At 43.6% G+C, this 11,601-nt stretch overlaps 1 protein-coding gene across 1 annotated transcript in view; it reads left to right on the top strand.

The window, feature by feature from the left end:
- The first annotated feature begins 776 nt into the window (after positions 1 to 776).
- Positions 777 to 11,601, top strand: part of LOC125281391 (focal adhesion kinase 1-like) — a 353,460-nt gene continuing 342,635 nt past the window's right edge. Inside the window, exon 1 of the mRNA XM_057312771.1 lies at positions 777 to 11,347. The gene's annotated coding sequence lies outside the window, so the exon portion shown is untranslated. The remainder of the gene's footprint in view (positions 11,348 to 11,601) is intronic.

Here is an 11,601-nt window from a genome sequence, read left to right as displayed (position 1 = left end):
TGAAGAAAGAGCTGACGTGGTTTTATACATTCCATATTTGTAGTGCATTGTGTGTCTTTTTATAGAATTTAAGCAACACGAGGGCAGAAACTTTGTTTTACACACTATGGCATCCCCAGTGTCTGACACAATATTTATTGAATGAAAGAACGCAGACTCATTCGTTGTTGGAGAACTGTTCCTGCGTCAGTCAGCAGTCCACTGTTTTTTGTTTGCCTTGGTAAAGAACCTTACTTACAAACCAGGTAGGACTTGATACCAGGGAGAACTTGGATTATCTGTTTCTATCTTTGTCTGCTTTATTTTAGATTACAAATATCATCAAACTTGAGCTGCGGGAAAAAGGCATTTCTCTGTCCCTTTATAGTTTTCAAATGTTTTTTTTTCTAGAAATTAATTTTGTAGGAATTGGTCATGTGTTCATTAGGACTCATTCTATGTTCTGAAGACCTAGGAAGTTGGGATTTATAAAAGATCCTTGATGACTGGTCTAGAAGCTCTAATGTATCTTCTACTAATCAGTTGGATTCATCATGTACTTTACAAGGGTTTTACATTATGCCCTGAAACCATTTTTAAAAATGCATCTTCCCAGGGGCGCCTGGGTGGCTCAGTTGTGAAGCATCTGCCTTCGGCTCAGGGCATGATCCCAAGGTCCTGGGATCGAGCCCCACATCGGGCTCCCTGCTCTGCTGGCAGCCTGCTTCTTCCTCTCCCACTTCCCTTGCTTGTGTTACCTCTCTCGCTGGCTGTCTCTCTCTGTCAAATAAATAAATAAAATCTTAAAAAAAAAAAAATCCATCTTCCTAACACTGTAATGCCAGTTCCATGACACACCGGCCTTCCGATGATCTGCTTAGAGAGTCTTTTACGTTGTTGTTCAGAGTAAACGTTTTGAGCAACAGGTCACTTACCTTCACTCAGGCAAGAAAAGTCAGTATTTGGGTAAAAAAAAGAGTTTGTTCTTCCTCAGCAAGTTCCCCTTGGTCTTGCTTATTGCGAAGGGAAACACGTGCGTGCGCACACCACAGTAAACCAGTAAACTGGTTGTTTGCAGTGGTTCTCAAAGTACAACTGCATCACCATCACTTGGCCGGGTTAGAAATGCCTGTGCTCGTGCCCCACCTCTGACCTCCTGAATCAGACTCGGGGGGTGGGGCCCGCAGTCTGTTTGAACATGCTGTCCAGGAGCTTTTGTTGCATGCTAATGTCTGTCAACCACTACTCGAGAGTGTTTTAAGAGAAATGCAAGTCGTAGCAGGCAAAAAATCAGTCGTAAATGGCAGAGGCATGTGTTTGGCTTCTGACCACTTAGATTTGCCTTCACTTCAGGACTCTTTTTCAGTATGTTTTTCAGGTTTTCTAGAGTCTTGGGAAGACCTCACAACTAATTTTGTTTAGGGATTTTGAATGTTTTATGCTGAGGTCATTAAATTCTTGGTTGGATTTTAAATAAATGATTTTGCATTGAAATAGCAATTTGTATGGCCCCTGGACTTGTGGTTTTTGGCAGATAGCAGGAAAGTGTGTATATGTGGGTGCTCAAGGCACGTGTTCCCTGGTGGTTTTGTTTTGGTGTTGAGAGATTGGCTTGCTTCTACTAGAGTCAGGATGATTTCCAAGTCTTGGGGTGACTACTAAAACAGTATTGTGTGAATTGATTCTATGCCTAGCATTAAAGTCATACCTAAATTTAATATGTATTGTTTTGCCTTTGTCCTTTATTTTTTCCCTAAGATCAGAGCTAGATAAAAGTTAGTGTTCAAAGATGGAATTGGTGATATGCTTACTTTCTGCTATGTCTTATGCAGAGTTGGACGCACCTGTAGGCAAATAGAATATTGTGAGCTCAGGGACAGGGACTCTGTATTATCCTGTACGTATCTGTGGGTCCTTCACAGCTTCCTCCTCCTACTGTAGTGGGTTGGCCCTCAGTCATTGGTTTAATGATTGAAGAAGAGTCTGTGCTCCTGCTGAGGGGGCCTTGTGACCTTGAAGTACATGGAAGTTGTTACTAAGGTAGAGAAGAGAATTAGGGACAGACGGGTGGACTTAGGTTACCATAATGTGGACGCGAAGTACAAAGGATGTTTCCACGTACCTCTTCTGGCCCCCATCAGACTGAGTCAGTGGTGTAGCCCTGTGATGGAGAAAATAAAAGGAATGAGCTGGTGGGAAAAAGTGATCTGAAACAGTTTCTTTCTCCTTACATTGGTCAAGTGAAGTTAAAGTTCTAGTTTATAGTCAGTTATAGACTGTGACCCCACTAAATGTACATCAGAGCGCCTGGCCTGGAGCACCTCTCAGTGAGGGAGTCTCCTGTTGCTCCCCGCTGTGCTGGGAGGCTCCAGCCGCCCCCCAGTCTTCTCTCTAATGACTGCTTCAGCCCTGCTCTGGTCTTGTGTCAGTCGCCCCGCCCCGCCCCTTCTGGTGGTTTCTGCTGTGTTGCTGCCTTGTGGTTTTCAATAGCCTTTTCCTGGTTACAATGAGGTTGCACATCTTTTTATACATTTACTGGCCATTCGGATGCACTGTTTTTCGAAGTGCCCATATTTTTCTATTAGGTTATTTTTAAATTGATTTGTAGACTATATATATTCAGAACACACATTCTTTGTTGGTTGTGTATTTTGCTGCTGTCTCTTCCCACTTTGTCATATGCAGTTTCACTGACTCAGTGGTTTTTGTGTGTGTGTTTTTTTTTTATGAATAGAAGTTCTTAAGTTTAATTAGTGCCATTTGTCAGTCTTTTGTAAGTTTTTTGTGTCTTTCCCTGCCCTGAGGTCATGAACTAGTTCCTCATTTATTCTCTAAATGCTTTTATACTTTTGCTTTTAACCTTTAACTTTGTAATTCTCTCAGAATTGGTTTTGGTGCATAATCTGAAGAAGGAATCCAGCTTCATTAACATGTGGACAGGCTAGTTGTCCGAACACCATTCATTGAAAAGAGCATCTTTCCCCCAGAGCTCTGCAGTGCCCCTTTTCTTGGAAATGAAAGGTCCGTGTGTATGTGCATCTGTTTTGGACTTTGTTGAATTCCACTGGTACTGCCCAGTTTAAGTTGCTTCAATTATTTTAGTTTTATAACAGGTCTTATTGTGGAACTCTTCCCACTTGGTTCCTTTTTAAGCATACCTTGGCCCTCCTTGACCCTTTGCAGATCTGTATCTGTTTTAGAATCCCTTGCTGAGTTCCAAGGAATTTCTTCCTGCTGTTGCTTGGGATGACGTCGAACGTGATCAGTGTGTGGAGAGTCGTTTCTTGGTTTGAGTTATTACAAATAAAGCCTTTGAATAATTTTGCTCAAGTCTTCATGTGACCATCGGCTTTTGTTTTTCCTGGAAATGGTTGGGTCTAGCACTGTAATGGCTGGATCCTGTGGTAGGCCTATGTTGGCTTTTTGAGAAAGTGTCAAACTCTGTCCTGGAATGGCTGAACCATTTCATATTCCTCCCAGCCTTGTGTGAGAGTTCCAGTCACGCTGGATCGTTGGGGCAACATTTGGTATGGTTAGTCTTTTAGCTTTTCAGCCATTCCGATAGGTGTGTAATGGTTTTTCTTTGTGGTTTTGCCACCTGTGTATCTTTTGGTGTTCAAATCTTTTGCCTATTAAATTTTTTTTCTTATTGGTGGGTTCTTTATATATTCTGGATACAAGTCTTTGTCAGATGTGTGCTGTGCTTTTCTCTCATGCTATGGTTTGTTTTTGCATTCTCTCTCTCTTTTTTAAAGATTTTATTTATTTATTCGAGGTAGGGAGAGAGAGCGGGATGGGGGCAGGGGCCGAGGGAGAGGGAGCAGCGGACTCCCCGCTGAGCAGGGAGCCTGCTGCCTTTGGGACTCAATCTCAGCACCCTGAGATCATGACCTGAGCCCAAGGCAGACATTTGACTGAGTCCCCCAGGTACCCCTGGACTGTGCTTTTTCAGTGTCCTAGTTAAGAAGTTGTTGCCTAATCCTAGGTCACAAAGGTTTTCTCCTTTATTTCCCTCCATCCCCCTCTAGAAAAGTTTCAGGTTTACATTTAGGTCTGTGATTCATTTTTATTTATGGTGTAGGATATTATTTGTAGGATTCTTAACTTAGTTCTGATTATTTGTAGGAGTCTATTGAGGCACAGAATGAAGATATAGCTCCTTCCAGAGAGCTCTTTTTTTTTTTTTCTTCTTTTTTGCTTCAACCAGTTTAAAGCAGGTTTAAGGCTTGAGGTATTTTGGACCGCCCAGTGCTGTGATTTTACTGGAGAGGTGATTCACCTCTGGTTTCTTTTATCTTGAGCTCTGTAGCCTTTAGGGCCCTGCTTCTGGAGGGAGTGTTTTTGGTTAAACACCCTAAGGGACCCAGCTTTTGATTCTTACTCCTCTTTCCCTGAATGGTTGTAAAAATGAAAGTTGAAAATTTTCAGAATTGGCAAATGACTGCAGGGCAGAGGTGGTTTCTGTGCTTGTTCATCTCTTTGGGTTCCTGATTTCACTTTAATTTTGGCCTGTTCTTTCCTTATTGTCTTGTCAGTTTCTGGTTGATTTTAAGATTTTAAAGTATTCTGTCCATCTTTTTTAGTCTTTTTCAGGGGAATGATTGGGCCAGATAACATAGCCTGTAGTTAAGGATACAGGGAAAAGTGTGTTTTATTTCACTGCAGTGTTTGGAGTCTAGACTTGGATCTGTGTCTCCTGTAGTGGTTGCTAGCCATGTGTGGCTATTTAAATTAAAATTAAATAAAATGAAAAGTTCTGTTTGACAGTGACACTAGCCCCAGTTTGGGTGCTCAGTATGCAGGTGTGGCTAGTGGCTACCACCTCGGACAGTGCAGAGATGGGACATTTTCATCGTCATGGAGCGTTCTCTTACACAGTGCTGGCCGGACTCTTGACTTTTTCCGAAGTCTGCCTAGAGCAGGCACAGCTAGACAGAGGATTGAGCCTCTTTGACAGGCGTATCATGGAGCCTGTCTCTAAGGTGGTGTGGGTTCTCAGACCGGTATAGGTGGGATCATGGGAGGCTGTGGTGCACTGAGTAGAAAACCACTAAGTACTGATATTTAATTTACAAATACCTGCCTAGTGCTTCCTTAGGGTGTCTGTTTCTTTCTTTTTTCTTTAATTTACAAAAAGTAGCAGTAATTTAAAAATTATCAAAATTAAATAGCGAGTCAAAAATTAAATTTTACCCTTAGCTAAAGTCTCAGGTATTAGTAATCAAAGATGTCTAGGTATCATAGTTTGTGTAGAGACGCAGGTCTTTTTAGTAGAAAGAGCATCTTAACTAGGAAACAGGAGGTTGAGGTACAAATACTGGTGCGTTGCCTTTAGTCACGTGACTTCTGATACTGTCTATATAAACTCTAGTATCTGTGATCTTTGAAGCTCTGCGTGCAGTTACTATGTGGGATGGTGTACACATGTAAAGTGCCAGGACAGTTGACCCCTGAACATTGCGGGCCGCCGGACCCTTCCCCATAGTTGAGAATCGGCAGTTAGCACATATTTTGTATGTGTATCATATACTGTATTATAAAAAGGTAAGTTAGAGAAAAGAGGATGTTGAGAAAATTATGAGAAACTACATTTACTATGCGGCATGTATCAAAAAAAAATCTGTGCATACGTGGACCCAGTTGTTGAGGCGTCAACAGTATTAAATACCTGTCTTGTGCCTGGTGTAGTGTCAGCCCCTGGGGGCACAGACAGGAGGGGAGTGAGGCAGTCAGCGTGCAGTGTGATGCCTACAGTGATAGTGCCAGAGCAGAGTGCTCTGAGGACCTGGAGGGCATGTCCCCGTCACGGTCACGCTCAGAGGTCAGCAAACTTTCTCTGTTAAAGGTCAGATAGTAAACATTTCAGGCTTTGTAGGCCACATAGGGCCTGTCACATAGCTGCCTTTTTTTTTTTTTTTAAACAACCTTTAAAAGGGTAAAAACCTTGATTAGCCCAGAACCATACAGAAACTGGCTGTGGACCAGATGCCGTGACCTCTGCAGGTCTGGCTGTCTGCAGGGATCTGTAGAAAGAGAGTGGAAGGTGGGAAGCAGGCAGGGCCTCGTGGAGGACATGCCCGCTCTAACGGTGCAGAGGCGGGAGAGGCTGGGGTCTGTGAGACTGGATGTTTTTACTAGTGTTTAGGAGTACAGAAAGGGTTGGGTCGAGAAGGAGGTAGGGTTGATACTATTGACAAGATCAGAGCAGCGTGTGGTTGATTCTGACGGGAGCAGATTCCTATGGCAAGCGGGTGGTTAACTAGTACAAGGGTCGGTCAAGGAGCTGTTGCAGTCATGCGCTTCAGAAGGGAGAGGAGCCAGCCTTTGTCATTAAGGGAATGGCTGCCCGGTGTCTGTCGCCCAGCTAGTAAAGTGATGGGCAAAGTTCAGATGGTCCAATCTAACAGCCTGTGTCCTTTTAATTCTACAGTTACGTTGTACACACAAGTGAAGAAGGCCTTAATTAAGGGCGTGACTGAGGAACTGGAGAGAGGGTGATTTGAAGCCTGTTTCTCAGCCAGTCTCCAGGCTCTGACCTGGGAAATGAAGAGCCAGGGCTGAGAGAGGGGGTGTCCAGAGCAATTCCAGGATGGCTCCCAGATTTCTCCCTTGGTGAAAAGTCCATGAAGATCTTTTTGTTTTTAAGTGCTTACTGATCAGACTGTTTGTTGCTTAAGGAGGAAATGCTGTCTCCTAGGTCCATGAACCCCAGAAGCGGTACGCAGAATTGTGTGTATGCACATGAGCTGTTTTCCTGGGGTAGGATGCTTGGGCTTTCGTCCCATTATCAAAAGTGAGCCCAGCCCAAGGCGGGGGCACTCCTTGTTATTGGACTGTGGATGTCTGACACTCTGCCCGGGTGTGAGGCTGTAAGGGAAAGCTAAGCATCCAAATCACAGGACTGTTACTGTAAGTGTCATACATCCCAGACCGCTACATAAAACACAGGCACATGAAGCTGTCACCTGAGCCCAACTGTACCAACCGAGGTCTACCAGCCAGCAGTGCAGATGTCTCCCCTGGCCTCCGAGAGACAAAACAAGGCCCGGTTTTTGTACATAGAAGGCCAGCCAGGAGAGTTTGGGACTCTCGTTGGCATGGATGTTTCAACATGCTGTTGTACATGAGATGAAGCTAAAGTTTATAAACTATTAGGAATATCTTAACAGTCCCATGGCTCTGAGAGATGGACCAGTGTCACTTTTAGTTGGCTGTGTTAGTTCCAAAAAGGAGTGTAGTTTTTCTGTCCACTCAGAAGTGCGTTGATAGTTAATAGTTGTAAGACAGTACCTAACTCGTCCTGTTACAGTTAGCTCTTCCGTGAACAGATGCAGGAGGAACTGGGCAGCTGGTGGTTTATGTTCGCACCAGGCAGATGAATGTGGTGTCCTGGAGTCTAAACTGGATTGGTTCGTGTTTGACATTAGCGTTATATGTAATTTAGGAATTACAGACTCTAGATTATAGCACTCCGTGCAGAGATTTGCTGTTTTTGGTGATATATGGCTGCCCTATAGAAGTTGAGGCTTAGAGGGGAGCGTTTGGAAATGGGTTTATGTCTGAGAAAGTTTCCCTTTTCCTGTTGACAGGACTGTGACCTCCATTAAGGGCCAGGTGTCATGAATGGCAAAGATCTAAGAAATGATGGAATTCAGTGATGGTGTAGACGTTAGAAGTGAAAAACCCTAGGCTGTTTAAAATATCACCCTTAAGATTTCAGGCTGGGGATAATTGTGATTCCAGTGTAGGTAAAAAGTTTGGCGTCTCCTTGGCTGTGTCATGGCAAAAAAAAGCTTTGCTTTCTGCTTTGGGAAAAATACATTAGTTGTGTCCTAAGGAATTGACTTGATAAAAGAGGTAGCAGGAGTAACTTAGTTTAAATGCAAGTTGTCTACATATGAATTAATTTTTGTCGGGTGACGGTTGATGATTTGGTTGGTGAAGAGTTGATGTTTGATTTTTGTCTTTGAGTCTGCCCTTTCAACTATTTCATTGGAAATTCTAAACTTTTCCACTGGGTGTTTGCCTCCTTTATTTTTATTGTTTTAGGTAGTCTAGGATTTTAGAGGTTGATCTAAATTTAGGGATCAACTGGTCCGGGGCTCCCACTTTAGAGATGAAGAAATAACAGGGTAAGGCTCCTTGGGTAAATGGCTCCTTGATACTGACAGAGGAGGACTCTCAAGATTCTCTCAGCTGTCTTGACCTTTAGCTCACGGGTGATCTTTTTAGTAGATGAGAAGGGTATGAAGACAGCTTCTAAAACTCAGGTTTCCTATTAACTGTCAGGAGATTGAAAAAAATGGATGTAATTGAAAAATGGGTGAGAAATGGACACCGTTGAATCCGTTGTTCACACTGTATCCAAGTAACTTGTGGTTTGCATTCAGTCATTTATTTCTACATTGTCTTGGATATTTGAGGAATGACAAAACAAATCTCACACGTGTATATAGTCTAAGTTTTAGAAGACTAATAATGCCAGTTGTTCTCACTTCTCTACCAGATTTAGAGCATTGTCCTGAGTCACTCTTGACTCTTGAGCATCTTGTCCTGATGGGGATTCATTAAAAAGAAGACAGTCCTGGGGTGCCTAGCTGGCCCAGTGGGTGGAGCATGTGGTTCTTAATCTTGGGGTTGTGAGTTTGAGCCCCACGTTGTGTGTAGAGATTATATAAGTGAGTAAGTAAGTAAGTAAATTAAAAAAAAAAAAAAAAGACGGTCACTGCCTCAGGAAGCTTTTGGGTACGTCAGTGGTCCTGAAAGTAGTGTATGTAAGAATCACCAAGGAGAGTATATGAGAGATGCAGGCAGGGGGGCCTGGTGCCTTAGTCAGTTAAGCGTCCTACTCTTGTTTTGGGCTTAGGTCATGATCTCAGGGTCATAAGATCCAGCCCTGTGTCAGGCTCTGTGCTCAGTGTGGAGTCTCCTTTCCTGCCCCACCGCCTCGTGATCTGGCTTTTTCTTTCTCAAAAAAAAAATTTTTTTTAATGCAAATGCCTGGTATTATCCCACAGAGATGTTGGATGATCATTGCTGATGTGGAAGCCTGTCACCTGCATTTTATTTATTTTTTATTTTATTTTATTTTATTTGTTTTTTAAAGATTTTATTTATTTATTCGACAGAGACAGAGACAGCCAGTGAGAGAGGGAACACAAGCAGGGGGAGTGGGAGAGGAAGTAGCAGACTCCCAGCGGAGGAGCCTGATGTGGGGCTTGATCCCATAATGCCGGGATCACGCCCTGAGCAGAAGGCAGACGCTTAACCGCTGTGCCACCCAGGCGCCCCTGTCACCTGCATTTTAAACTAGCATCTCCTCGTGCTGAAAGAACACTGCTGTAGTGTTGCTGTAAGGACGTTGTAAATCATCAGGACCTAGAGTTTGGGAGGCCCCCAAGACTACCTGCAGGTTCCGTGGTTCACTAGAAGGACTTAGAGAACTGCGAGAAGCCATTATCCTCATGGTTATGGTTTATTACAGGGCAAGGATGTGGACAGAAGTCAGTGAAGGAAAGGCACACCGGGCGAAGTCCAGGGAAGACCAAGCATGAGCTTCTAGTTTTCCTCTCGCAGTGCAGGTGTGCTGACTTCTCCCAGCACCGATGCTGCCAACCAGGGAAGCTCACCTGAGCCTTGGTGTCCAGGATATGTATTGGGGGTTGTCCCATAGGCACTGCCTACATGGCTGAGTTTAGTCTCCAATCCCTCTGGAGATCAAACTGGTGTCGTGTGTGGCCCAAGGCTCCACCAGAAATCAAATTGTTAGCATGGACTGTCTGGTGTGGCCGAAGGCCCCCAGCTAAACAAAGACCACCTTATCAGGCAGGGGATTCCAAAGGCTCAGAGGTGACTTCCCAGGAGCTGGGCAATGGCCAAATCTTCCCTGGGGCAAGCTTAATCCTTTCCTGCATACAGCCTAGAAAGTAAATTGTTATTCCTGTCATTACTAGGGAGTTCAAGAAATTACTGCTTTTGGGGCGCCTGGGTAGCGCAGTCCTTAAGCGTCTGCCTCCGGCTCAGGGTGTGATCCCGGCGTTCCGGGATCGAGTCCCACATCGGGCTCCTCCGCTGGGAGCCTGCTTCTTCCTCTCCCACTCGCCTGCTGTGTTCTCTCTGTCACATAAATAAATAAAATCTTCCAAAAAAAAAGAAAAGAAATTACTGCTTGTAGGTAGAAGATACATTGCAACCACATGTAGTGTAATTTGCCACAAAACTAAAATACCAGAATTTCTGCACCCAAGTGAAGATGTCTCCAGAAGTGTGTCATACTTGACACCTGTCGTAATGTTTTCATCAAGAATTTGAGTAAAGAACAGGAGTTAATGCTGGGAGACCGTTCATTTTTAGAATCAGGATTTGAAAATACTTCGACAGGTTGTAATGAAGTGCTAAAATCAACAAGGTAAAATTTATAAGGAATAAAGGTAAAATGACAGACTTAAGTTAAAAAGAAAAAAACAGCTGAGAAGTTAAAGATATGTGGTATGTGCCTTAGCTGTACCTGGGTTCAGAAGATCTGGGGAAGATGACTGAAACGGATCGGCAGGCTTCTTTGTGAAGGGGCAGATGGTAGATATTTTAGGTTTTGCAGACTAAGAGGCAAAATGAAGGATATTATGTAAGTACTTACATAACAGGAGAGAACACTAATATCTATAAAATTTTTATTGACAGAATTTCAAATAATAATTGAGTATGTATATATATTATAATACAGGTCTAATAAGAATGGAATTTTTTTTCGGGGGAGGGTTGGATAACATGTTTTGTAATTGGAGCTCACAGGTAGTGTTCCGTATCATCACAACCAATGACAAATGTTCAGTCTCGGGGCTGATCTGCACGGAAGGTTACAGATGTCATCTCTGACAGTGTCTGCATACTCGTAGGTGCTCTTGCACACTGATACCAGTTCGGAAGCATATCATTTCAGTTTAGTGTATTCATCGTTTGGCAGACATCGATAGAATTCCACTAGATTCTTTTTGATGTTTGCCTTTCCGCACGTCATTACAGCGCAGATTCCTCTCTCCGATTGATGGTCTGATGGAAGTGCCTCAGTTGCTCGGTGAAGTGGGTTTGAGATACGTGAATTTTCATTGTACTTGCATTGAGGTTTGAGAAATGCCGCTGGAACTGTAGTTTGAGCTCAAAACACATCTGCTACACGTTTGTGTGGAGACACAAATCCACTTCTCTCTTTAACTTTTAATTTTTTTCATTTTTAATTAGCCTCTATGCCCAGCGTGGGGCGTGAACTCCACCCTGAGGTCAGGAGTTGCACGCTCCTCCGAGTGAGTCAGCAGGCGCTGCTCTAACTTGTGGTGGCGGGGGAGCCGTGTGGCCGCGTCGGACGTTGCTTGTGAGTAAGATGCTTGCAGCCACTGAAATGCCGTCACTGCCCGAAGTCCCTCATATGAGCGCTGCTGTGCCTTGTCAATTTAGGCTGAGCTCATGAAGAAATGTTAACATGTAGGAGCAAAAGCTAATTTCCGAAGCAATTGAGTGTTTGGTAATAGTGATGAGTAAAGGGGGGGGTCTTTTTCAAGTAGATTTCAGTCTTGGTTCTGTGCTTGAAAAGTCACAACAGAGCCTTGCACAAACCATTGAACTGCA

Source organism: Ursus arctos, unplaced genomic scaffold (assembly GCF_023065955.2).
Source record: "Ursus arctos isolate Adak ecotype North America unplaced genomic scaffold, UrsArc2.0 scaffold_16, whole genome shotgun sequence".
Classification (NCBI taxonomy): domain Eukaryota; kingdom Metazoa; phylum Chordata; class Mammalia; order Carnivora; family Ursidae; genus Ursus; species Ursus arctos.
This window is presented reverse-complemented; position numbering and strand designations above follow the sequence as displayed.